Source organism: Mytilus trossulus, unplaced genomic scaffold (genome assembly GCF_036588685.1).
Source record: "Mytilus trossulus isolate FHL-02 unplaced genomic scaffold, PNRI_Mtr1.1.1.hap1 h1tg000236l__unscaffolded, whole genome shotgun sequence".
NCBI classification, from domain to species: Eukaryota; Metazoa; Mollusca; class Bivalvia; order Mytilida; family Mytilidae; genus Mytilus; species Mytilus trossulus.
The window spans coordinates 54,012-78,413 of NW_026963316.1; the positions used below are offsets into that span (position 1 = coordinate 54,012).

Genomic DNA, 24,402 nt, shown 5'->3' on the forward strand with positions numbered 1-24,402 from the left:
TAATGAGGTAAAGCAAATTGTCTATGAACAGATTTCATCTTCTATTTGCTTTAAAACAGAGATGAGTTAATGTTTGTTCCTGTTAAACGTGATAGCGTACTGTAACACATTGGGTTTCATATTTGCTAAGACTCTGATGTTGCATTCGTTTTAAAGGGGATTGTCATAATTTTAGATAATAGAAATTCATTGTCTCCTTGGTAACATTTACTCTCTGTTACCAGGCAAACGTCGATGGGTCAGTCAAGTGGTATAAAAGGGTAGTCTTCAACATTTAAGGATTGATAAATATATTTGATATAAAAATGTATAACTGTTAGGATAATAATGCGTTATCTTTTGAAACGTCCTTTTTATCTCTAGATAACATTTTTATTATTTGTAGATGTTCACAATCGTTTAGAATAAATCATGTATCGGGTTAACGAAAAAGTCAACATGCCATTATCACTAAAGGACTGTACGAATGGACAACACGGTAAATAGTATAATATAGTCGATTAATTCATTTTTAATGGCGAATTTAGAATTGTAGATGTCTCCGATATTTTATTTCTCCCGTGGATTTGAATTTGATATTTTACATCGTTTATTGAAGTTATGCTTTCTCCGGACTTTTCTGTCAGGAGTAAATTTTGGTTTTCGATCTTTCTTTTTTTTTTATCAGTGCATCATTTTTTTAACAGGGTTGAATGTGTTTGGTTATATTACAACACGCAAAAACATACCGTTGAAATTACATGCCTTGTATATATATTAAAGTCACTATCAGGCACGGTTAAACTTTTGATGTATGTCAAGAACAAAAAATAAACGAATACAATTAGACAGACAGCAAGTAGTAGATGTATAGTCCCCATGGTGAGGCCTGCAGACCCATGAAAAATGTAACAAAGTAAGATACGTGAACACGTGTCTTTCAGTGCCAATACTTCAAGGTATTTAACAAGTGAAACTCTGCCTCACACAGATAGCTATGTGCAGCATTGAATGTATCGCGGCAAATCCATTTAAGGTTACTGATACCAGAAATAATCACAAAACCCTCTTTTGGAAACTAACTAAAGTTTGAGACTACCATGTGTTAGTCTGCTAGTAACTATATGGTAAAGTAATTATGCCATTGACCTTCGCATATAACATATCAAAACAGCGAAGAATCCCCCACTCATAATATAAAGCTTGGTCTGTATCTCTTATACGGTTCTTGCATAATACTCCGATAAATCCTCTTCTGGATGTATGTGTGAGGCAAACTTATGTGCATGTAAAATAGGCTCAGCTACAAGGAAATAATCATAATTTTATAGTAAATTTAGGATCTTGTGTAGGAACCATGATAGCTATATCCATTGAAGCCATCACTAGCACGACGCCTAACTTTGAAAGAAGTGTATAGGTAGAACATAAAAAGAGGAGATAATGGCGGAAATTTTGGACTCACTGCCAACAGAAAAGTCTTTAAACGCTTCAGGGGTGGATTCAGCCATTTTAAAAAGGGGGGTTCCCAACCCAGAGTAAAGGGGGGGATCCAACTATATGCTCCCATTCAAATGCATTGATCGTCCAAACAAAAAGGGGGTCCCAACCCCCGAACCCCCCCCCCCTTTTGGATCCGCAACTGCGCTTGGTTTCTTGTGTTTATGATGCTAGAGTAACATTTATTTTTTTGTAATAAAGGATATTTTCTAATTGCAGGAGCCAAAACAAGAACGAGCCGCCTGGGGAAGTCAGCTTGAATTTATTCTAACATGTGTGGGATTTGCTGTTGGATTAGGAAATGTCTGGAGATTCCCGTATCTATGTTTTAAAAATGGTGGAGGTACTGATTTACATCCTATGTATTCTTATTCATGTTATTTCAAATAATACAAATTAAAAATAAACAAGAATGTGTCCAAAGCACTATCATTTTCCATGTTCCATGGACCGTAAAATTGGGTAAAAATGTAATTTAGCATTAAAATTAGAAAGATTATACGATAGGGAACATGTGTACTAAGTTTCAAGTTGATTGGACTTCAATTTCATCAAAAACTACCTTGACCAAAAACTTTAACCTGAAGTGGGACGGACGGACGCACAGACAGACGGACGGACGAACGGAGCCACAGGCCAGAAAACATAATTGCCCCTCTACTATCGTAGGTGGGGCATAAAACGTTCAGATTATTCCTTATCGTATATTTCTTCACCTTCTGATTCTCATGATTATTTATTCACATTGCAACAAGGAATCCTGTATCGATATTTATAGATGGTTAATTTTTAGCTCGTTTTCAGTAGTCCACTAAAAGTATTATCTGCGAGTAGTATCCTCATAATCTCACACAACTACAATAATATTATAATTTACATGGACCTAGATTATTTGATTGTCATGCATTACGTACACGAGGGAAGGGAGACATAAACTTGCCTCTCTTTGTTTGAGAGCAACAAAATCATATTCATTGCCACAGCACTATATTCAGGACAGATTACATCTCATGACAAATATATATACGTCATTAGAACAAAGGGACACAACTCTCCCGACTTTTAATATTTTAATGATAAAAACATATGACCACTGTATAACACTTTTTATTTTTTTCTAATTTTGATTAAAGTTTTAAAATATCAAATTTACAAATTTCGAGAAAAAAAATAGAAATTTTACCAAATAATTAAAATTTCTTATTTCTAAATATCCTCTTTCTTGAATTTGATAGCTTAAATAATAAATTAAACTTTAAACGTAAAACTTAACATACATTTTTGATGATTTCGCAATTTGAAAGTTTGATTTTTTTTTTTTTTTAATTATTAAGATATCAAAAACAGAAAACGGGTGATACAAGGGGTACCTGCAAAGTGCGAAACGGAATAAAAGCGGAATGAAACGAAACAAAAAATCAAGTACATAAAACAAAGTACTATCTATGATAGGGACGACAATTTGATTTCCACGATGAGGATTTGGTACATTGTACCAAGGATTAGTATAGTTATTATGGGACTATCACCATTCAACGCAGGACCACTTGACCTTTTAAATATCACACGGTCAAGGTCAAAGTATACTGTGAAGAATCATCCCGTTGTAACTTTTGAACAGACGGTCGGACATTTTTGGGCTTATAGTATAATATGTAGAGCTCGTCCAGAGGAACATTTTATACACAGTATGTATGCAGCAAACTTTTATAGTGTTCTTAATATCTCAGCTTGAAATTGCAGCGTTTTTTTTGGACTCTGTGACCTTTGACGCAAATTGAAGGTCACATGAACTAAGATTATTGGTGTACAAATGTGGGTCCCAAGTCTCTACGACTTCCGATTTCTCGAAATACATTTTTTCAAAAATTGTGTATACTTTTTCAAGGGAAATAACTCCTAAAATAAGGTTAACAACAAAATGATTGTATATGTTAATTAACATTGCCATATGTTCTTGTACATGTTGCCGTTTTCAAATCGATTCTATCTCTAATACTTTTTGAAAAAATGCAAAGGAAAGAAATTGCTTCAAGTACGGGGCGCCGAATGGGACTCTTGTGGTTTTGTACAAAATTCAATTCTGTCATAACAAAATCATTTTTGTCTTACAAAACTATGTGCTACAGACTTGTTTTGTGAGAACTTCAATTTTGTGATGACAAAATTCATTTGTGTAGACAAAATTCATTTTTGTCATGACAAAATTCATTTTTGTAGACAAAATTCATATTTGTCATGACAAAAGTAAATTTTGTCTTAAAGGTATGCAAATATAAACATATTTGCATACAAAATTGACTTTTGTTACCTGATATGGAAATTAAATCACAAAAGTCAATTGTGTACGGTAAGATTCAATTTTGTGAGACAAAATTGACTTTTGTGAAACAAAATTAACTTTTGTGAGACAAAATTGACTTTTGTGAGACAAAATTGACTTTTGTGAGACAAAATTGACTTTTGTGAGACAAAATTGACTTTTGTGAGACAAAATTGACTTTTGTGAGACAAAATTCAATTTAATTCAATTTTGTCATTTTTGTTGAGACAAAATTCAATTTTGTTAATTTTGTTGAGACAAAAGTCAATTTTGTAAATTTTGTTGAGACAAAAGTCAATTTTGTCAATTTTGTTGAGACAAAAGTCAATTTTGTCAATTTTGTTGAGACAAAAGTCAATTTTGTCAATTTTGTTGAGACAAAAGTCAATTTTGTGACGACAAAATTCATTTTTGTGATGACAAAATTCAATTTTGTAACGACTTTTTATGAGACAAAATTGACTTTCGTGAGACAAAATTTTGTTAATTTTGTTAATTTTGTTGAGACAAAATTCAATTTTGTCAATTTTGTTGAGACAAAATTCAATTTTGTTAATTTTGTTGAGACAAAATTCAATTTTGTCAATTTTGTCAATTTTGTGTAACAAAAGTCAATTTTGTGTAACAAAAGTCAATTTTGTGTAACAAAAGTCAATTTTGTGTAACAAAAGTCAATTTTGTGTAACAAAAGTCAATTTTGTGTAACAAAAGTCAATTTTGTGTAACAAAAGTCAATTTTGTGTAACAAAAGTCAATTTTGTGTAACAAAAGTCAATTTTGTGTAACAAAAGTCGATTTTGTATGCAAATTAGTTCACAGAAACCAAACTAAACTAATTTAAATACAAAATTGACTTTTGTCGCTCAATTTTCAAATTAGGTAGCAAAAGTCAAGTCTGTGTAACAAAAATGAATTTTGTCATGACAAAGGTGACTTTTGTCCGCTGATAGATAATTTTGTATGACAAAATTTCAAATTTGTAGTATGATACAAATTTTGTTAAACTGAACTCATTTTTGTTGAACAAAAGTCACTTTTGTCCGTACAAAATTGAATTTTGAGTACAAAACCACAAGAGTCCCATTCGGCGCCCTGTATCAAGGGGATATAACTCTATAGGGGATGATAAAATCTTATGCAGCCTCATATTGTAATACATCATGATGAGACCTACCTATTGTCAAAATAACTTCATGATATCTTTAAAAAAAATAAAACGAAAAAGGGGGGGGGGAGCATGTCGAAAAAATCAATAAAACGGATATAACTTCTGAAGGGGGTGATGAAATCCTTAACAGAGTTATCTAGTAATACGTCATGATGCGGTCGATCGATGGTCCATATTTGGTATTGATAACTCCAATGGAAGCGGTAGCGAGGGTTTGCCAATACAAAAATGCTGGAAGAAAAAGAAAAACATTAGAAAAACAATAAGTGTTTCCACACGTAGGGGACATACCTTAATAACAGGATGTACGGTGTTTGGAATATGTTTCATGTTTCAACAATCGTCTAAATGTAATCTATATATAGATACACGAATCATGTGACTGTGTCTCTGAGGACTGGGACAGTGACTGTGTGTACAAAAACGGAAACAAATTTTCACGAAAGGGATAATTTCGTCCATGATAAAACCTTCCCCACACCACTCTCTCCAAAATCGAGGAAATCAAATGGTCGTCCCCTGTATCGTGTAACTGTTGGTAAATTACTTACCCTGAAATCAGAAATGACAGGAGACACTAATTAAAAAATGAGGGACAGAAACGGCGTAAATGTTGTCAAGTCAGAGATGAAAGCATTGCCAAAGGGCATCATTTATTTTTCAACATAGCAGATCAATGATTCTGAATCAATAAGTATTTTTTTGTGTGATAACGTACGTTTATGGAAATGATATGAAATGAATGATGTTTACCCTGAGGAATATCAATATTTACTGAAAACTTGTACATGTGTTACCTTTTACTAAATATTATCTAACACAAATTTCAAAATCAACTGTTAATTTTCTCGTTTGAATTGTTAAACATTTATTATTTCGGTGACTTTTATATCTAACTGTGCGAAAGAGGCCGACCCCCCACTCCACCACCACCCCACCCCTTTTGTTGGAAAAAAATGGTTGATTAATAATTCAGAGCTCCAGATAAGCTGCGTATTTGCGTGATCACGCAATACAAATAATAAAAAACCCAATGCAATTGCCCATTGCAGGGTTCAATAACCCAATTAATTCAAAGGAAAACCCAATTATATACCAAAACCATGAGTTCTCAACCCTTTTATTGGCTACCGTTTGCGTTATTTACCCTTATCTGTTTATAGTCATTGCGTAAATCTATTTTTATAATATTTATAATTGGAAATTTCCTTTCGTTCTAAAAATAGATCCCTGCATCAAGCTAAAATGGGTCCCTGATGGAGTTTTCCCTTGCTCAATAGGTACACGTGTTTTTGAAAACATTTCGATCTTCTCAAGGTTTATCCAATTAGCGTGTGTCATGTAGTCATATTTTTTTCTCATTGCTTGGGATTTATCATAACATACATTGAATTAAAACGAAAGTGAATGTCAGGTAAAAATATTGAATAGAAGCATGTTTTCTGCTTCTTTTGAAAAGCTAAGGGAAAGTTATGATGACAACAAGACTCAGTCAGTGTTTTAGGAAGCGTCCATCGAAAGCACGTGTGTGTGTGCGTACCTTAACGAGAACATTGCTAATAAACACGGGTTTCGTCAAAAACGAAATCAGTTGGAAAAAGTGTCATGGCCAAATCAATTATGACATGATATAGCATCAGAAACCAAAATTTCTAATAAAAGACAACTAAACCCAGATTTATGTAGATTGAATAAAACAAAAACATTCAAATATTATTAGAGTTTTTATTCTATTTTTTTTTTCTTCATTTTACGGTTAATTAATGATTACACACACAGGCAATGGTCTCACAATTTATTATATAAAGGTATAAGACGAGTGCCTGTGAATACACATATCCGTTTTTGTGAGAAAATACAAAAATGGCCGAAGGTTTGAAACGGGACACAAATTTATGCTACAATTGCTCCTCAGTGAATAAACCAAATAAAACAGTTAACAAATAACCCTAACCCTTACCCTAAACCAAATAAAACAGCTAAACAAAGAAAGAAACATATTTAAGATGGAAAAAAATCTGGGGTTGATATTGCCTAAATATTAATATTGTGTTGATAACCCAATACATTAAGGAGCTTGGTGGTGAAAAACACAATTTGGTATCAACTTGAGGGGTGAATTGGAATTGATAATGCAATTAAAAACCTTTATCACCCAATTATATAAGAAAATGGTGGGTAAAAACCCCAATTTGTGAATTCTTATCTGGAGCTCTGGATTATACAGGGAATCACTGAAGCATGAATGGAGCGGTCTCCCTAGCTCTAAGACAGTCAGTGGGCCCCCATTTTTGAAAATTTCTAAATCTCCTACTGTGTGGTATGGGCTTTGCTCATTATTGAAGGCCGTACTATGACCTATAGTTGTACAATTTCTGTTTCATTTTGGTCTCTTGTGAAGAGTTGTCTCATTTGCAATCATACCACATCTTCTTTTTATATTCCTTAATGTCTTTGGTCGACTACCCTTTGATGAATCAATATCAGATGTAAGCATAAAATCGTCCAATAAATTTTTGAAAAGTGTAGTGGTGTTCAGAAAGTCATATCCTGCCAAAACATGAATATCTCATGTATCAACTAAGCTAATTAGAAGACCTTCTTAGCCTTTTTATATAGAATGATAAGACAATCGTCAAACACAGGACTTCCCTTATCATTTATTGGTATTATCAGTGGAATTGAATCTTTAGTGTCAAAATTTGATACTATATCAAATTTTTAATCTGAATAAGTTATAGAGTGCTGGACTGTTTCTACCTCCTTTTGTACACTCCTTTAGTCAATGGAAAAAATCTAGAATGTAATTCAATTAACTGTTACCATTGACCGCGGGCGATCGTCCGTCCGTCTGTCCGTCCATCTAGTTTTTGTTTATTTAAGATTAAGCAGGGATATTCGTGTCCTCAGACACTTTGTCCTTGTATATAAATGATGCTTCATACCAAATGAACTATTTTTCCATTGTTTGACACATAAGACTTCAAAACCAAAGTTACCCAATGCATACAGCATTCCATATATAAAACACTTCTCGGTGAGCCTAACGTTTTTAAAATTTTAATCTGACTGTTTAGAATAACACGTATCATATCACAGCTAGTGACCATTGATCCAGTAGTAGAATATTAATACATGTCTTGAGAACGTATATTTCTGTAAAAAAAAGGAGTGAACATATATGTACAATGTATGCATGCAAAAATATCTCTGTCTTACACGACTCGGATGATTAGGAAAAGAAAGAAAAAAACTGTTTTGGGTCAATTCAAGTTTGAAAATACTCCATTTTATCTGTTGGTAAGTTAGGACTATATTCAACAATGATGCGAGATATACGTGTAAGGCCAACAACACAACAACACAATAAGGCACCAAAACACATCGAATTAGAGTTCAGCAATGATAATAAACGACAATGATAAATAAAGTGTCCGTACATTAACTAATCACAGGTGCAAAATATGTACATCATTTCAAATAATAATATGAAGATCAAGGGTGAAAAATATTCATGGTTCACAAAGTGTATTGCAGTGTATTTTCTTTAATATCTAATTTTTCTCCGTCTTAATTTTTTTTCTCACTGAGCTCGAGTGTCGCATTTTTTTTCTACAAATCTGTTATCATGAAAATGCATCTTTTAGAGAATAAATATGACGTTTTGAAACTTTGCAATGTTTGTTGTTGTATAACTAATTTGATACGCTTCCATATCATTATTTTTCAAGGTATAGTTTCATGTATATAATTATATAAATATTTTAGGAGCATTCCTTATACCTTACTTCATCTGCATGGTAATCATTGGTATTCCAATGTTTTACCTGGAATTGTGTCTTGGTCAGTTTTGCAGTTTGGGACCTCTGAAAGTCTGGCGGATAAATCCAATGTTTAAAGGTAACAGTCTGAAATAGAGTACACAAATTTTTTTTTTTTCAATATTATTGTCTGTATTTTCCTTACATAGTACAAAGAGGGATAACTCTATCTGTTCACTTTAAATTGTATCGCTTTATTCTGTCTTTTCTTGAATATTTATTTAGACATAGACAATACGGTAAACAAATCTAAATCTTCATTTGCCATGATCCACATAAAAATATTTTCTAAACTAATATTTCCCGGGTTCGGAACTGTTGAAATCAAATTGTCTAATAGGAATTTTAACACATGACATGGATAAAACCAGTTTGTTCTTACTGCGCTATGATCTGGACAATGCACAGCAAACTACCTCAGATATTCTGCACAGTTCAAAAGTACTCTGACCTTTAGGGGCGGACCCTGGATTTTGAAAGTTGTGTAATTCCATAAAATTGAAAAGATATCACCGAGTGTAGCAAGACTAAAAACATTTTTTTACGAGTTTATGCTTGAACATGATGTTTTCAAATCAAAGGGTGTGGCATGCATTGAGAATAAAAATTGTAACGGTGAAGGCCATAAGGCTAAGTCATGTATGTATTAGGTTTTTGGCCAAGAAGCTAGTGCCGTAAATGGCGATGGCTCTTGTGAATCAAAGGTCTGTGAGAAAGTAAAGCGTAAACATAAACGTGGGGAAAAAAAGGTAAATCTACGGCAAAATCTAGTTCGAAAATAGACTTTTTTTAACATCCACGGTGCCACCAGTAAAGTACACGAATTAAACTATCATCTCTCTAATCATAACGTTAGTATATTTGGAATGGTCGAAACCTTTTTAAAAAACAAATGGTAGACCCGCTAAACTTGATCAATCGTATACATGATCGGTAAATGCAGGTCATCAGGTAAAGAAAAAGTGGGATAGGTCTATGTATGGAACGCCATAGCTGTCTTATGTGTCTTTTTTATTGCTTTTCTATTATGAGATGGTGCTTTTCTATTATAAGATGATGGTTTTCTATTATAAGATGGTGCTTTTCTATTATAAGATGATGGTTTTCTATTATAAGATGGTGCTTTCCTATTATAAGATGGTGGTTTTCTATTATAAGATGATGGTTTTCTATTATAAGATGGTGCTTTTCTATTATAAGATGATGGTTTTCTATTATAAGATGGTGCTTTCCTATTATAAGATGGTGGTTTTCTATTATAAGATGATGGTTTTCTATTATAAGATGGTGCTTTTCTATTATAAGATGATGGTTTTCGATTATAAGATGGTGCTTTTCTATTATAAGATGGTGCTTTTCTATTATAAGATGGTGGTTTTCTATTATAAGATGATGGTTTCCTATTATAAGATGGTGCTTTTCTATTATAAGATGGTGGTTTTCTATTATAAGGTGCTTTTCTATTATAAGGTGCTTTTCTATTATAAGGTGCTTTTTTATTATAAGGTGGTTTTCTATTATAAGGTGCTTTTCTATTATAAGGTGCTTTTTTATTATAAGGTGCTTTTCTATTATAAGGTGCTTTTCTATTATAAGGTGCTTTTTTTATTAACCCCCAGGGGTATAAATGTGCATTTCATTAATAAATAAATAAATAAAATAAATTAATAAAAACTTTGAGCTCAAAATATTGACTTGAGTAAGTTCACCAGCACACAAGAAGACCTGATATATAAAATATTTATTACATGTATTTAATTAGATTACTATCTAATTTTGACACCTGTCGTAATCACTAATCAAGCAAATAATCATGTCATTTAAGTTTTCACACCTGAGACATCAAATACATTTAATTGAATTAACTTATATAATCAGATGGCAATCAGAATCCAAACAAAGATTACAGTGAATTGAACTTTAGATAAGATAAGATAAGAAATTTTATTTTAAGTCGGGTTACATTAAATACAAACATAAGCTCTGTAGAGCTTTTTGCCGACATTAATAACAATAACAACACACATATTAAGATACATAAAACACACATATGAGACATACAAATTATGATAGCTATATTGCAAGTAAAAAGTTCATACATAAAAAGCATAGCACATGCAAGCAAAGCACTAAAACTGTAACATAAGCACATGCAAAGCAGAATGAAATAAATAAAGCAAACTAATTTCTATAAGCTGCATGGAACAAACATTTAACACAAAATAAAATAAAGGTATTAAGATCTGCAGGAGCCACACCTGCATGAGTTGCCATTCCAGTTGTTGATCATACTTTTAAACTGGTTTAGGTTTGTCTGTGCACGGATCGTGTCAGGCAACTCATTCCATAGTGTAGCTCCAGCATATCTTAATGAATGAAGGCCAAAATGTGTGGTTCTCACCTGTGGAATTTCAACAGTTTGTTGTTTTCTAAAAGTATAAGATACATTTTTAAAATTAATGATATCATGGAGATATACCGGTGATTCTTTATGTAATATTTTAAAAGTTTCTATTGCCATCATTCTTAGGCGTCTTATTTTTAAAGAAGGTAAACCCGATTTTAACAACAGAGTTTCATAATCACTATCAAAATCTTCATATATGAACCTCAAGGCACGTTCTTGTATTTTTTCCATCTTTTTAGTATTACCCTCCCCACAAAAATGCCAAACCACAGGACAATAATTGAAATTAGACATAATATATGAATGATAAATAGTTAACCTTCCCAATTTAGATAGATGTTTTCCAATTCTTTTAAGAACATTTAACTGCCTTGATGCTTTTTTACAAATATCAGAGATATGAGTTTTAAACTTGAGTTGATAATCTATTGTCACCCCCAGGAGCTTTACCTCAGTGTCACATAAAATTTCATTCCCATCCAAATTGAATTTAATATTCCCACTTTTTGATTTATTCCCAACAGCAATAGCCTGAAATTTATCTGGATTAGCTTTCATTTTGTTATTAGCAAACCAATCAATTAAAACAGCACTTTCCTTTTCCAAAGATTTAACTAATCCATTTAGGTCGGGTCCTGAGTGTGACAATGTATTATCGTCTGCATAATTATACAGTTCATTTTCTTTCACAAAATTGAAAATGTCGTTTAGAAAAATTTTAAAAAGCACAGGACCCAAAATCGAGCCCTGTGGTACACCTTTATAAATATTTTGCCAGGTACTAAAATATGCACCGACTTTTACACACTGTTTCCTATTTGATAAATAATTATCAATTAAATTAAGTGCCTCATTTGACAGGCCATATGCCTTCAATTTTAAAAGAAGTAGATTATTAACTTTTTATTAAAGAATTCCAAAACTGGCTCTCTCTCTTTTTTTTAAAGATAAAACTAGATAGCTGACATGGATTAAATTAAAGTGAGACCACCAATCTGCCGGTATCAAATCATTTGAAAAAACAACAACAATGTATTCCAATATGACCTTTAACATCAAAGAAGTAAACTTGCATTCTGTCGTGTTCAGACACTTTACAATAGAAAATAAAGGACGGGCATCGAACACAAAGTTACTTTTGTATAATACTGCACTGTCACTAACTAGTCTGTCACTATATTTAAATTTAAAATTGAGGCAAAATATATTCACCTTTCGGTGAGGGGTCTGGCGGTCGCTCAAGACCCCCAGAAGCCTTGAAAAAAAATACGCAAAATCGTGCATCCCGAGAGCTTCTCGGACTCTTAGGAGGCACATTATTTGAGTGTCCTTTCCCTTGGAACCTCAGTCTCCAAAAACAACAAAACACCAGCCAGGTTAAAGACATCAGCCAAGTTGAAAACACCAGCCAAGTTAAAAAATACCTCAGTCAAAACAGAAAGGTTGTATAAACACCGAAATCTACTAAGATTGAGGTATGCTGATAATGGCAGTCAAGATCATCAGATACTTCTTACTGACAGTCAACCTTCTGTGAAGAAAGAAAATCCTGTTAATATATTTAAAACCAAAGACCTAAAATACAATTATAGATGTGCGAATCTCTTCATGTATCATACTAGTATATGTCTCTGTTAAACACATCGTCGAATGTGAATTCAGTCCGGTCAACTTTTTTAGCAGAAACATATTTGTTTTTACTATAAATTTATATTTTCGTATAATTTGTTTTTAAATCTCACAGACTCCTGAATTACTTGGACAATTATTGTCAAAGATATTAACACTTGTTGTCGACAAGTTGAATATATGTACAGCGTATAACGAAGAGTGTGAATACCGTCCGGTCAACTTTATTTGCTCAAAAATATTTTTTTTTTCACTTATTTTGTTTGATTTTCTTAAAATATATTTTAATATCTTTAAGGTCTACAAATATTAAACCAATCTACCGAATAACAAAAAAGTTATGACTATTTATATCTCGTCCGGTAAACCGTCTTGTCACTATCCGGACAATCGTCTTGTCATTAGTGGTTCCCCACACTCCCGGTTAATCACGGGAACCACCATCACATAATAAAAAAGCACCTTATAATAGAAAAGCACCTTATAATAGAAAACCACCTTATAATAGAAAACCACCTTATAATAGAAAACCACCTATTAATAGAAAAGCACCTTATAATAGAAAACCACCTTATAATAGAAAAGCACCTTATAATAGAAAAGCACCTTATAATAAAAAAGCACCTTATAATAGAATAGCACCTTATAATAGAAAAGCACCATCTTATAATAGAAAAGCACCATCTTATAATAGAAAACCATCATCTTATAATAGAAAAGCACCATCTTATAATAGAAAAGCACCATCTTATAATAGAAAACCACCATCCTATAATAGAAAAGCACCATCTTATAATAGAAAACCATCATCTTATAATAGAAAAGCACCATCTTATAATAGAAAACCATCATCTTATAATAGAAAAGCACCATCTTATTATAGAAAAGCACCATCTTATAATAGAAAAGCAATAAAAAAGACACATAAGACAGCTATGGCGTTCCATATCTATGTATAAAATCAGAACTTCCTGTCCTTGATGATAACCTTCTTGATAGTAAAAACGATATATATATATATATATATGAACGTTTATGGGTTCTATCCAGAATAGGCAATACCAAAACAGCTATTGGTCTTGCATATTTTCCTAACGATGGCAAAAATCTACAAACAACCGTATGAGCTTCTTGAAAATTGCTCAAAGTTAATCCATTCTGGATATAAAATTTTACTTATGGGAAACTTTAACGGGAAATGTATCAAAAAGTGTCAAACCACAAACTATAACATCATGTGTGAATTAGCCTCCTATAATGGAAAAAAGGCTTCGACAGTTTCTAGATGCGAGTGATTTACTTGCTGTAAATTGCCTCCCCGTTTGTAAGGGCTTTATACTCGTATTTTGAATAACCAAAGGTCCGCAATCGATTACGTTCTTCTCTCTGAAAATCTGATATGTAACGAAACACGTGTTTTAATAGATGGAAATGGCATTTTTGATCTACATAGTGATCATGTCATTATACGAACTGACTGATTAAAAACTAACCCGCGAAAAATTACAAATAAACCTAAGAAACCTGCCTTCATTTGGAAAATAAATGATAAAACTGATTGGGATATTTTTCAAAAAACTTTAAAATATAGATTTAGGGCATCTGAGCACATTTTGAAAATGTCTTCGGATATCAATATAATTTGGGATAACTGGAAAAAGTCCATCCTTGCTGCTGAGTTTTCCATCGGTAAAGTTAAAAAAAATCAAATCGATATCGTAAGTTCTGGGACAACGAACTTGACATTTTGATTAAAAACAGAAGGGAAAGTAATCGCTTGAAAACAATTCATGACAAAACTCACGACTTTAATAGTGAGACCGGTAAAATCTTATCTGACACTTATCGTGTGCGAAAAACTAAGGTCCAAGAAGCTATCAAAAGAAAAGCAAACGCACTAAAATTGAAAGAATTTCATAACAAACGTGTGAACTCGCGACAAATAAGGTTAGAGGATTTTGGGATATTTTAAAAGGTAACAATACTAGTATTGCCCCTCAACAAATTATGAACCCCAAAAATAAGTCCGAACTATTTACGGAAGAAAAATATATTAGTGCTGTTTTAAGCAGCCATTTTAATTCTTTTGGTAAGGATATCCCAATTAATTGTAATATACAAGATGAGGTTAATGACTTTCTCTCGAGTATTGATAACGACGAAGTTTATCCTGATTCAAATATTTCAGTAAATATTGGTAGATCACAATTTGCATCAATTTTAAGAAACCGTAAGTCGCGTAAAGCTAGTGGCATCGATGAGATTCCTAATGAATTCTTAAAATATGGCGGGGATGCGCTAGAAGATTCACTTGTTGTTCTTTTTACAATATTTTCTGACCTCGAAACTGGACATGACGATTGGCAAACATAAATCGGGTTCTGTTTTCAATATTGATAATTAAAGAGGCATCACACTTACTTCTAATGTTTATAAAGTATATGCAAAAAAATTGGAAGAATCGGTAATGTCCCATTTGCTAGAAAATAATATTTCAGGGAGCATTTCGTAAAAATAAAGGGACCGAGGACCATATGTTTACACTACAATGTATTTTATCTATTCGTAAAGTTAAAAAACATAAAACGTTTCTAGCTTTTCTAGACCTTTCCAAGGACTTTCATAGAGTCTGGCGAGATGGCCTTTTCTATCTTTTGTGGAAAAACGGCATTCAAGGCAAGTGCTGGAAATCTCTTTATAGCAATGTATCTAATAAAGTCTTATTTGGTGCTAGTGAAACAGGTTTCTTCGACCAAGAATTTGGCCTTAACTAAGGTTGTGTTTTGTCTCCAACACTTTTTTCTGTTTTAATGAATGACCTCGCAGTAATGCTTGAAACCAGTAGTATTGGCGTCGAGTTCTCCTCACAAATTTTTAACTGTTTAATGGTTGCTGATGATGTAGTCCTTATCGGGAAGACCGAGAAGGAACTGCAGTGTCTACTGGATATAACAGCCAAATTTGCATCTAAGTGGATTTTAAAGTTGAACCCAAACAAATCTAAAATTTTGATAGTAGGTAAATGCTTAGATAAAACTAAGAAATGGTACCTAGGAAATGAGCATTTGGACGAGACTAATGAATATAAATATTTGGGAGTTTATTTTACCCGCTCTTTGACTTCTGCTTACCATATCAATCATTTCTTAAAAGATATTTTTGAGCGCAAACTGAATTATATGACTAAGCTACTTAATGAACACGGATCTTTTAACCGCATATCTTTTGGGGATGCTCTCTAGAACTCGGTCATCCGTCCTTCTCTAGCCCACGGGTGTGCCCGTATGGCTACCGTCATCTGCTTCTAGTCAGCATATACTTGAAACATGGCAATGATAAAACCGCGAAACTGATTTTTAATACTAAGATGAATATTCCAAAAGCTGCTTTATTCCTTGATTTGGAATGGGAGCCAATAAACGATTTTCTTGATAGACAAAGGGTGTCTTATTTTGCTCTGGATCACTTTTATAACTCGAATGTCAACTCTAATGAATTTAAACAGTTTCTTGGAAGGTTTGTCCGGAGAAGGCAATATCAAGAAATAAATGATAAAAGCAGTATAGATATTTTCTCAAAATTTAATTTTGCACAAGGAAGGCAACCACATATGCAAGACTCAAATTGTTAATACGCACAAATTATTTACCTGTAAACAAAGTCTTGCTATAGGATGAAAGGATAAATCTTAGCAATGACCCACTTTCCGACTGTGTTTATTTAATTCTGAAAAGTCTATTGAACATTTCCAATTAGAGTGTTCTGGCTTCTCCTCAATCCGTAATAAATACATATCTGATATAAATGAATATCCAAGTTTTACTTTCCCGGGCCTCTGCTTCACAGAGTTATCGTCCTACGATAAAATACAAATACTGGTTGGTGATTGCTTTTATCATATGCTTAGACTAAATAACATATGATTTTTACTGTATGATAATAGCATTAAATTAACGTAAATTTCATATTTTTCGATTTGATGCTTAGCGGGCTGTTATCGCATGCTTCGATTGTTATCACATGCCTTTCCGTAACGTTATCGCATGGCATTCCGGTGATACTCGGCAAATTCCGGAAAATACACCTCAATGCTACGTTTTCAGTGAAAAACATAAATTTACAAAGTAATGTACAAAACAACTATTTGGACACTAGAAAGTATATTGTGTGAAATAATAAAAAAAAAAAAAAAAAAAAATAAATGCATTAAAAAAGTTGACTTTTCCAAACAATGTTCATTTTGTTTATTGTTGAATTATTTATTTTTCGATTCGTCCATGTTAAAATATTTTTTTCTCTCTGTTGAGGCATATGATAGAAAGATTTCATATCGAATGAACTAGTTTGAAGTCTGACGTCCGCGAACTTTTCACTCTTTGAACTTCTATTTGGGAACCACGTAAAAGGATCAATATATGAATCTAGTTGTTCTTTTTTCTCCATTGTCACAAGTTGAAGCATATGATAAAAAGATCATAACATGTCATTTTTCATATCGCATGTATAATCAGCCCTCGGTCAATATCAGCCCTCGAGCCATGCGGCTCTTGTGCTGATATTGAACCTAGGGCTGATAATACATGCGATATGAAAATGCCATGTAATAATCTGATATTATCAGGTTGATCCCTACATTTGTAAAACTTTGGACAGTTTAAGTAATAAGATGTTCAGTGAAATGTACTCTAAGAAACAATCGGTTTTGGAACCTAAACTTTAAATGTTATTTTTTTACGTTACTTTTAGTTTAGTTCATATTTTCATGCTGTACATAATGTTAATTTTTCTTATGTAAAGATGATGTCTTATTTTACAATGTACCAATTTTGAGTCTTAAAATGTTTTATGAATATTTTGACTTGTCTGTATATATTCATTGCATATGTTGTTAGACGCATTTGTGGATACCGGGTACCCCGTCCGCAAGTGCCCCCGTTGTAAAGGGGTAGTTCTTAAATATTGTACAAATACAGCCTTTGTATGAGGTCGATACAAGGATATATTGACCTGAAAGAAGTATATTGACTGAGGAAGAAGTCCGAGGTCGACATACTTCTTCGACTCGATATATCATGTATTGACCTCATACAAAGGCTATATTTGTTATATTATTAATTTCCGACCATATTTGTATCAAAATCGTCATTTAGGATTATTGGAATTTTATAGATATTACATTGTCTCCTTGACAGTAACAACATATTAGTTCTTATTTCATTTACTTTTTTTTTTTTTTTTACATCTTATGTATTTAAAGATTTTTTGTCAAATAATCGATGACAGATATCGTGTGTCATAAAACGTTAAACAATATCTTGAAATTCATTTCATGACGTCACAAAGTATATCGGTTTTTTTATAGATATTCTAAAAATAACCGTGCGATATGCTTTTTGCCGGTCAATATGCTTTTTGCTATCCGCCGTTTTCTCTCTACCTTCGAAAATATAGTTTAACATGTGATTATCTCTAAACGAATCAAATTTGTTAAAATATACGAATTAATAATATATATATATATATATATATATATATATATATATATATATACTAGAACACACCCGTGATATCGCGGGTCTGTGACTGAATTAAAGAATACAGCTATGCGTAAGCCTTATTTTAGTCAATTGATTGGTATTGTCATCTGATAAAGTCATGCCCATTATAAGATGCACAGTTTTCTCTGCTTTCAACATCTTTCTGTTTGAACCCGTCGACCTGGAACTTATCAGTTATTGGTATTACTAATTTTATTTGGAAAACAAAAGGGCCTGGAAAGGAGTCTTTTTTAATCAACAGCATTGTCCTTTATGAGTTATAAATAAAGTTGAATTCTTTGATTCGCTGTTTTACGTCATTCCGGCTAACAAATTGAAAACTGTACATGCTGTACCTATACGCCTTATTTTAAGTCAGATTTTATTATTCGTATTGTCATCTTAGAAAGTCATACTGATTAAAATGCTACAATAGGGAACAATGTGACAATGATTGAATTTAGTAGTGTCAACCCTGTGGTAACGACCCGTGTATATATATAGCAAAATCCTAAATACAGCGTTTGGTGATGCGCCTGTCACATGCGGAACGTACAGATAACGGTAATATAGGTAACAGGTGAATATACTATTGGTATCGGTATCGGATTCGACCCGGAACTTCTTAATTATTGGCAATATTAATTATGTGGAAAACAAAAGGGTCTGGAGTGGTGTAAATTTTAATCAACAGCATTGTACTATATTAGTTATATATAAAGTTGAATTCTTTGATTCATCGTTTTTACGTGATGACGGCTGACAAATTGGACCTCGTAATTTTAGTATTATAGATATATAGATATATATATAATCCAAATCAGATTTTATTTATTTGTGTATTCTAAAATACATTCAATTTTGGCAGATATTACAAAAAAATTTTAATTTAATCCGGTTTGACTGTGAAACACTGATTTTATATTTACGTTGATATTATTAAATATTTTATTCTCAATGCATGACCCACCCTTTGATTTGAAAACATCATGTTCAAGCATAAACTCGTCAAAAAATGTTTTTAGTCTTGCTACACTCGGTGATATCTTTTTAATTTTATGGAATTACACAACTTTCAAAATCCAGGGTCCGCCCCTAAAGGCCAGAGTAATTTTGAACTGTGCAGAATATCTGAGGTAGTTTGCTGTGCATTATCCAGATCATAGCGCAGTAAGAACAAACAGATTTTATCCATGTCATGTGTTAAAATTCATATTAGACCATTTGATTTCAACAGTTCCGAACCCGAGAAATATTAATTTAGAAAATGTTTTTATGTGGATCATGGCAAATGAAGATTTAATAGATTTGTATACCGTATTGTCTATGTCTAAATAAATATTCAAGAAGAGACAGAATAAAGCGATACAATTTAATGTGAACAGATAGAGTTATCCCTCTTTGTACTCAGTCTGGTTTTCTCCTCCGTTTTGTATGATGAGTATGTATGTTAGATTGTATATGTGCTGTGTTTTGATTTTAGATGAACTGGGTAATTTTATTGAGTTATATGCTCGATTTAACTTTGATTCGGAATAAATCATTCAGATTAGATTTGAAATAACTTAAGTCATATACTGACACTGGTCCAAACTTAATGGACAGGGTCATAACCTTGCACGTGTCGGGTAATTTCTTTTATTTTAGAGCACTCAGTAGAAAAAACAACTCTTATGCACTGGTATGTGTAAAAGACAACAACAAAAAACACAAAAGAATCTACAAGTAAATATACATTTACACTTTACACTTATTAAAACTCAAAGTACAAAAATGTACAGCTTATTAACCTGATATGCCGTCCTTCGCTCAATTATGTATTTCTGAATACGCTATTTCACTCTTTTTCTTTAGCTCACATGGCGTCCGTCGTCCTTCGTCGTCTTTTAACTTTTACCGTTTACAAAAATCTTCTCCCCTGAAACTACTGGGCCAACTTTAACCAAACTTGGCCACAATCATCATTGGGGTATCTAGCTAAAAAAAAATGTGTCCGATGACTCGGCCAACCAACCAAGATGGCCACCATGGCTAAAAATAGAACATCATTTTACTAAACTTGTTCACAACCATCATTCGGATATCTAGTTTTAAAAATGTGTCCGATGACTCCGCCAACGAACAAAGTAAGATTTACAAATAAGTCAGCATGATCATAATGGCCTAATAAGGAGTTATTGCCATTTAAAGTCAAATTTTACAATTGTTCGTAAGTTTTTGTTATACTTTACAAAAGTCTTCTCCTGAAACAACTGACAGACATGGCCAAAAATAGAACAAAGGAGGAAAATGCAGTTTTTGATTTGTATCTCTGAAACTAGAGCAAAAAGTATTACGGTTGCATTAGTTCATGCATCAATTGCAAATGAAAAATATCATGCAAGCGACACAGGCTCCTTGGAACCTCTAGTTTTTCGTATTCGTCTTTCTTAAATACTCGTAAAACACGATCTAAAGACACAGTTTCAAATTGACCCATAAAGGGACCCTAGAATTATGACCACCAGGACTTCTCACAAAAATTATGGCCATTAAAGGAGTCCTAAGTACTTGTATTCAGATTCCTTATTAAGATAAGTAATATTGCATTAGTGTTCCCCATTGTATTGCTTCATCTTTCACATTTTCTTTTGATTATGAACACTTCATGCAAATTATATGCCTACTCGATATATTTTTCAGCGTTAAAGAAATATTTTGTTATGCTTTCAGGGTTAGGACTTGCCATGATTATAGTATCAGCACTAGTTGCTATATACTATGCAGTAATCATCGCTTACTGTTTATACTTCCTTGTTGCATCAATGCAGTCAGAAGTACCATGGAAGTACTGCGATAATAACTGGAACACATGTGACTGCAGGGATGGAAATCAGAACGATTCATTAATAGATCCATGGAACGGAACTAGACCTGAGTGTTGTAAGTAAGAAGAATAATTAGATAACCAATGTTTTATATTCGTAAATCAATTATAACTATCGGTGGCGCATCCAGGAGGAGGGTTCCGTGGGTTGGACCCCTTTTTTTTGGACGATCAATGCATTTGAATGGAGACATTTAGTTGGACCACCCCCCGCCCTTTTAAAATGGCTGGATCCGCCCCTGACTATAATATATCAACAAAGGGGAAAACTGTAAAGGAAACAATAAAACGCAAAATGGAACGTGCACTTGCATAAGGCCGATTAACCAACCGTGCACGTGACAGCTCATATACAATGTAGTTATTCTTTTTTTTCAGTGGGGGCTTGGTTGGGGTTATACATCCTGCAACATTTAAAATAAAATAGTCATTGTAGATACTTGCTGTCTAACAAAACGTTTTCAAGTGAATTTTATTTCAGTGAATATGACATACTCACACACGAAATCTGCAAGTGATGAATATTTCAAGTAAGTACTACATATATGATTAAGTGAGATTGTTTCTTTAACACTGAATAAAAATTAAAATAAATGGCGAAAAATAACGAATGAGGCGATCAGGTATGCCTTTGTTACACGGATGGGAAAATGTTTTTCTAAATATGTTTTTTGAATGATGTTTATATAGTTATTGACCAAGCAAGTCGGTATATAGGATTTAATCTGCACGGCTCCGGTGACAATAATAAACACGAACGATGTTTTATGTCCCAGCTTAGATTAAAATAATAATAAAAAAGAAAAGTAAACCTTTTCTATTTTTTTCTATTTTGAAACTCGATGTTTGTACGTACAAAGTTCAACTTTGTCGTAACTTCAAGGTGTATGGCTGATTCGAGGGAGGGGGCGAAAAGGTCGTTCCCCTTTATATTTGACAAAGTATCGTGTTTTTGGCATACATTCGTCAAAATTGTTTTTAGTCTCGCTACACTCTTCAGATTATAGCACAGTTAGAACAAAAAGATTTGCTATTAACATATTTTATTTTTCTTCTTGGAATTTGAAATATTTGAAAGTAACAATCAACAGAGAAAAAGAAGGGTTAACAAATCTAGTAAGACAGAAACGCGCAATAAAAACATCAAATACCCATACATACGAACAAAACAGTAACTGTTTAATACATCAACGAATGAGCACATACACACCATTAAATATCAATAGAAAAATGTTAGATACCTAGCCATCAGGAAATGGATTACTAAGTAAATAAATTTAAATTTGATTTATAAATAAATAGAATAATGTAACACTAAAGTTTAGAGAAGTTGTTCTTCAACGCAAAATTCTTTTAAAATATAATTTCTCCTTTTTTTTTTAAGTCATAAAGTATTGGAAAAGACAAGTGGTATGGACGATATGCAGGGGGTCAAGTGGACTCTAACTCTGTGTAATTTGTTTGTTTGGTTACTTACTTTTATAGTTTTGTCAAGAGGCATCAAGTCATTAGGCAAGGTAACAATATAGTTTTACATTGAAGTTTTGATTGAATTCATTTGAGAGACAACACATTTGTACATTAGATTAAGGTTTTTCTAAGAACCAAGCGGCTTTCACTCAGAAGAGATTTTTTTGACAGGAATTCAATATATACACGTTTATACCAAAAAAAAAATTCGGAAATGATCATTCAGAAAGGTGTCGCATATAATGCATCAATATTTTCACACTTACAGATTCTACGATATTAATCATTCACGGCATTTGATCTAATATGTGCCGGCTTTCTTCATGTGTATTAATTTTGATACCTTTATTCCGCTGGGCTTTGTCGGTAATATCTGTCCTCTTGTATTTTGATTGCTACTGGGCTATACTTTTGATTCTAATAACATTAACACGAAAGTCAACGCCACATCAATATGTTGAATAATGGTGAAAAATGTTTGGACTATATCTTTCTGATGCAAATGAAGTGAGCATTACGTTGTTTTGTTTTGGGCTGACCGGAAATTTAAATTTTTGTATATACAAGTCTCAAAACAATGTTGAGAAATTGTTACTGTCATTTTGAATTTTTGCCATGTTTTATATATAAAAAAAAAGAAGATGTGATGTGTTTGCCAATGAGACAACTCTTCACAAGAAACCAAATGACACATAAATAAACAGCCGTATGTTACCGTGCGGACTTTATAAAAGAGCAAAGCCAAAAGCGATATATTCTCATCTGTACAAGGCCGCAAAAATGACAATTGTATTTATAACATTAAATTTTTTGACATTTTTTATCTCGTTTTAGGTTGTGTATTTCTCGGCTACATTTCCTTATATATTATTGACAGCTCTACTTATAAGAGGACTGGCTTCTTTTGGAAGGTCACGTGGAAGGAATTACTTTCTATTTGACCCCTGATTGGAGTAAACTGACAGAAGCTAGTGTTGGTATAGCATTGTGCATTTTATCTATTAAGTATTTTTGGCTACTGAATGTGATCTGATATCGGTATATTATTGTAAAATGATATATTATATATATGGCCAATTTTCGTAGGTCCGTTCCGTTGTGTGGGATGTTGTAATACGCAACAACGTCCGGTCACGCTAGGTATTAAACATGTAGAAAGAGTGTTTCACACCCTTACAAAAACTCGTTGAGGTGTCCGTGGGACTAAATGTGTGTTCCTATCCGATAATTCTATTTGTTTCTTGTCGCAGTTATAGGAAGTCTCGTCCTTGATTCCTATAGACAACTTTTACAGGATTGTATTTATTTTCAATTTGTTCTCATCCTGAACATGCATGAAATATTCGCCACATGAAGTAAAGCAAACAATAATCAATTAATAAAAAAATATGTGAAAATCAACATTGCATTTAAATTAATGGTACAATGTAGACTTTAGAGTGAATTAATGTTATATTGTATAATTGTCAATCATTTCTCTTATTGAAATAAATGATAGGGACAAAACATATGCCTTACCGACTCATTTCATTGGAAAAAGTTTATTCTTTTGTCAAACAAAATTCTCTTTTGACACTTGAATTTTACATTTACTTTTTGGTAAATTTTGATATAAAAGAAATATATTTGGTATTCGCTGGATTGAAACAGAAATTTCTTGTCTTACAATCTATTATTTCATCACTTCTATTGTTTTGTAAGA

At 32.7% G+C, this 24,402-nt stretch overlaps 1 protein-coding gene and 1 pseudogene across 2 annotated transcripts in view; one reads left to right on the forward strand and one right to left on the reverse strand.

Annotated features, from left to right (window-relative positions):
* LOC134701349 (uncharacterized) overlaps positions 1 to 5,593 on the reverse strand; it is a 40,489-nt gene extending 34,896 nt beyond the window's left edge. Inside the window, exon 1 of one of the 2 annotated variants that reach the window (XM_063562488.1) lies at positions 5,522 to 5,593. The gene's annotated coding sequence lies outside the window, so the exon portion shown is untranslated. Of the gene's footprint in view, positions 1 to 5,261; positions 5,337 to 5,521 lie in introns of those variants that run through there. The other variant, XM_063562489.1, reaches the window with a different exon arrangement.
* The window catches only part of LOC134701351 (sodium- and chloride-dependent glycine transporter 1-like), a 32,224-nt pseudogene continuing 9,158 nt past the window's right edge, over positions 1,337 to 24,402 (forward strand).